This window comes from Equus asinus, chromosome 7 (assembly GCF_041296235.1).
Source record: "Equus asinus isolate D_3611 breed Donkey chromosome 7, EquAss-T2T_v2, whole genome shotgun sequence".
Lineage (NCBI taxonomy): Eukaryota > Metazoa > Chordata > Mammalia > Perissodactyla > Equidae > Equus > Equus asinus.
In genome coordinates, this window is record NC_091796.1 from 21,952,231 (window position 1) to 21,956,983 (window position 4,753).

The following is a 4,753-nucleotide window of genomic DNA, read 5'->3' on the forward strand; positions in this document are numbered from 1 at the left end:
ACATCTAAGTACTGGAAAGAAGGAACATGGTTGGTTTTAGTATTTGGGAAAAGTTGTATTTGACTACAACCACAAATCAACGTAAGGACTAACAAAGAAATTAACATTCACTTTAGGCTGCATCAAAAGCGTTGGTCCCCTTCCTTTTGACCACAGGATAAAACAACATTCTTAGCTGAGCATACCAAGTGCCTCAGCTGGGCCCCCAAGCCACTTTCTCAGCCTCGCTCATTCAGAGAACAAATATTTGTGTAGCACTTTAAATTACTGCTAGGCACTATTCTAGTTGTTGGGGATAAAACAAAGCCCTTGCCCTCAATAGTGAGAAATAAAGTAGGAGGAAAGCGGCAAAAAATAACGGCATGGGGAGTGGTGGGTGTCAGGGCAGGTCTCTCTGATAAAGTGACATTTGGGCAGACATCTGAAGTGATAGACTGAATCATGGGGTATTTGAGGAAAGGTTGTCCAGATGGAGGAAACAGTGCACAGGCCTGGCGGCGTAAGCACCTCTGCAGTAATCTGAGAATGGCAAGACCAATGTGTCTGGATCAGAGAGCAAACGGAGAGGAAGGAAACGCTCTGGTCTTGGGGACCGAAGGGACAGGTGTTGGCAGACCACATAGGGCTTTTTAGGCTGTGGTAGTTAACTACTCACTTACTCTGAGACAGGATGTCACTGGAAATTTTTGGAAGAGGTGCAACATCATTGGACATGTTTTTAAAGGATAATTCTTGCTATAGTATGGAGAATAGAATGGGGAAGCACAAGAAACAGCCTATGTCTTATTCCTTCTGCCCCCTCCCCCAATTAGACACATTACCATATTAGCAGTTAGTATTTAGTGAGCTCACATGTGCCTGGCATAACTGATATCACAAAACTGCAAAGTAGTTATTACAAATGGAAGGGAAAACAAAAAAGACTCAGGCAAGGACAAGTCGCTTGTTCACAATAAAGAGCTAATAAATGGTGGCATCATAAAACAAATCTGCCTGACAGCAAAGCACAGGTTTCTTCCACTATAACACACAAGATACCCTCGGAGTCAATAAATTCTGTATCAGACCGTTTTACCACTCAAGTTGTTGTACATATTACCCTCTGACTCAAATAAATACCCTTCCACCCACTTTCTTTTATGGCAAATGTGTTAATTTTTCTAGATCGACTCAAGTGTTCCGCCCTGAGTGAAATCATTCCTGGCTTTTCCCAGGCCGCTTAGCCGCTCCATCTTCTGTGCCTTTACAGCAGCTGTTCCATCGTCACTTCTCTGACACAGTACTCACCTGGTTGCAGTGTAACTGTATCCATTTACATACTTCCACCATTGACTTCCTCATGACAGAGTCATGACTTATTGTCACCTCCCCCACGCCTACATTCCCTTTTCAGTGCCAAGAGCCAAATAAATGCTATTGGAGTAATAAATTATTAAAGAATCAACTGTGGAGTCCCATTCTACTCTATGCATCTTGGACATTTGGTGCCACATTTTAAAAAATTTAAAACATTCACCAAAAAAAAGATAAATCTGAGGTTATGGACGTATTAATTAACTAGATGGGGGAGTCTTTTCACAACGTATATGTGTAACATAATGTAAACTTCAAATACCTTAGAATTTTGTCAATTATACCCCAATAAAGCTGGAAAAAACTAGCTACAGGTGGCAATAAGAAAACATAAAGTGGATGGATGTTAACTAGACTTTTGGTGGTGATCACTTCACAATATACACAAATTTCAAACCAGTATGTTGTACACCTGAAGCTAATATGTTAATTATATCTCAATTAAAAATAAAGTGTATACTCTAGGTTTTCTGTTAAGTAAGGCCCTGGATCATTTGTAAAATAAAGACAGACATTTAAATAACAACAAAACATTGAAAGGTAGAGAGCATTCAAAGAAGGGAGACAATAATGAACATAAAACTGTCCAAACAAATAATTTAAGAACCAGAAACACTCAGCCTGAAGGATGGAAGCAACATTATTTTTGTTGGTTTCAATATTAGGAAGACTGAAACTTGTGTGTGAGACTGTCTTGAAAGGTAAAATTAAGAGCAATATGTGGAAAACAAAGAAAAGCAAATCGTGACTTAATTGAAGCAAGAATATACTAGAAAACAAAGCTTTCCAATTGCAGGGAACTCTCCATTTCCAGAAACATTCACATAAAAGCTCTGTGGCCACCTTGATGAAAAGTATGGAAGGAATGCACCCTACTCCTATCTCTGAAATTGATTGTGAGTACCATTCATGTAATTCCAGAATACTTATAATAGTCCCAGATTTCTAGTTCTGAACTATTTTCTTTTACAAAATTATCAAATTCATCAGATTTTGAAAATATTGTCTCAAGGTTTCTCATTATGCCTGTTTTCTAAATAACCTGACATTTTTGCTATCTTACCTTTATGCCCACTTCTTGGTTTGGATAGGCTATGTCACACATTGCAAAACATGGAGGACAGAGGAAGACCATTGAAGTAGTTTATATTTCTCTTATGTTTCCTCCCACCAAAACCTTTTAGAACCTGATCAGTTTCTGTGCCAGTTATCCATTTACAGTCTCTCAGCTCCAAATTCACCCTGACGGGCCTCTGCCACTGCTTTCTGGCAGCTGCACCACCAGTTATCAAGGTGGGTATGAAGACATCCGGTGGTGCTGTGCCCCAGTCACAATCCCAGAATGTAGTTTTCCTCGGTGACCTCAAAGACCTGGTCCAGGCTGGGGACCACCTTCCTTTGACGCTTCTAACACAAACACTTCATGTTCCAGGCGTCCTGCCAGCACTGTGGCCCCTCACTCCCTCTGTATGCCCACACACCCGGTCACCAGCTGGAGCTTCCCTGAACCTTGGAGGGCAGCTTCCTGCTTGCGTAATGACTAAAGACCAACTCTGGCCTGGGCAAACCAGTAAACTTCTCTGCCATCCGGTGGGCTGCAGCTATCCCTTCTTCACCAGGTTGGAACCCAAACCTTAGGCCCCCTCTTCCAAGTCTGTCCTTCCTTGGGTACTCTCTCTCAGCTCTCGGGTACCATACAGAGTTCTCTTACATCTTATCTTTTTTGTCATAGCTTAAATTTTTTTTATGTTAAATTTCCCTTGTTTAAAAATCACCGTGTGGTTTCTGTTTTGAGACTGGATCCAGACTGATAGGTTTCCATTAAACCAGGTTCAAAGGAGCAACACAATGAAAAACGGTCACTGAAAGTTTTCCTAGACTTAGTCCTAGATTTGTAAACCAGTTCACATACCTGACGAAATGCAAAATATATAAAAGTAAAACTCTTAAAGTGTTGAGGGCTCACGAATAACTTAGAAAGCTGGACCAGCCCCGTGGCCAAGTGGTTAAGTTTGCGTGCTCTGCTGCAGCGGCCCAGGGTTTCACGGGTTCGGATCCCAGGCGTGGACATGGCACCGCTCATCAGGCCATGCTGAGGTGGTGTCCAACATAGCACAACCAGAGGCACTCACAACTAGAATATACAACTATGTACTGGGGGGCTTTGGGGGTAAGAAACAAAAAAAGATTGGCAACACTTGTTAGCTCAGGTGCCAATCTTTAAGAAAAAAAGAAGTTAGAAAGCTTATAGCTAAGTCATCCAAAATACTTACACAATGTTGCTCCTATTTGATCAACAGCAGCAGCAACATCAAAAAAGAAATAACTCTTCCAAAATAGGTTTAATTTACCCCATTTTAAAAAGCATTTACAGAACATCACATAAATAAAAGATGTGGTCTCTCCTATTTGAGCTTACAACCTTACACAGGGAACCAGGCTTAGAATCATCAATCAACACTTTAAGTTTATATGTTCCTGGTTATTCAACATAATGTAAGAGGCACTATGATCAAGCAGATAAAGCAAAATCAATCATCTAACATGTTCTGAGACATCTTCTCCCCTAGGGATACAATGTGGTATAAGAGGCACTATGCAAAGCATAAAACAAGAAATATAATAGCTAAATGAGCCATGGGGGAAGGAGAATGGAAAGCCAACCTACCTGGCTTTGGAAGGTTAGAATGTCCGGAAAAGGAAATACAAGATTCAGTCAGAGCTTTAAAAGATAAACTTTAGATAATCAGAATGAAAGAAAATTTGAGTGTTCCAAGCATGGTAAATAATAAGCACAAAGTGAGAATATACATAGAAAGTGTGGGGAAATCTGAGTAAAGTAATTTAGCTACAGCAAATTTGCTGAAATAAACCAGTAATGTTACAGTACTGGTGTACAACAGTGTTCTGCAAAGACCACTCAGCCTGTCTCAGCGCAAGAGCTGAAAGTGAGGGGAGAAATGTTTAAGGTTGCAACAGGTATGGGGAGGAAAATGGACTAGGCTCAGCTAAGGTAAGGAAGGATGGAGAGAAGTTGTTACACTTGTTACATTGTGAGAAAAGTTGTTACAAAGACTGGTCTAGTCTAGGCTAAGGACAACGTAGACTAAACTGGGAGGGTAAAGAGCTAAGATTACTTAAACCTAAATTTTTTTGTTCAAAAAAGGAAAATGATCTTAGTCACAGACGAGTATAAATAAGAAAGGAAGCAAGACAAGTGGGAAGGGAATAATTTCAAATATCTCAGGAAAAATATCTAACACTATAACCTGCTATACAATGTATTTAGGTTTGGGCATAGGTTTGCCCTATCACTATATGACAGGCAGTACAACCAAAGACAACACAGAGCCGTGTTAGGAAACATTCAGTTAATACATGAAATACAAAGACAGTCTTT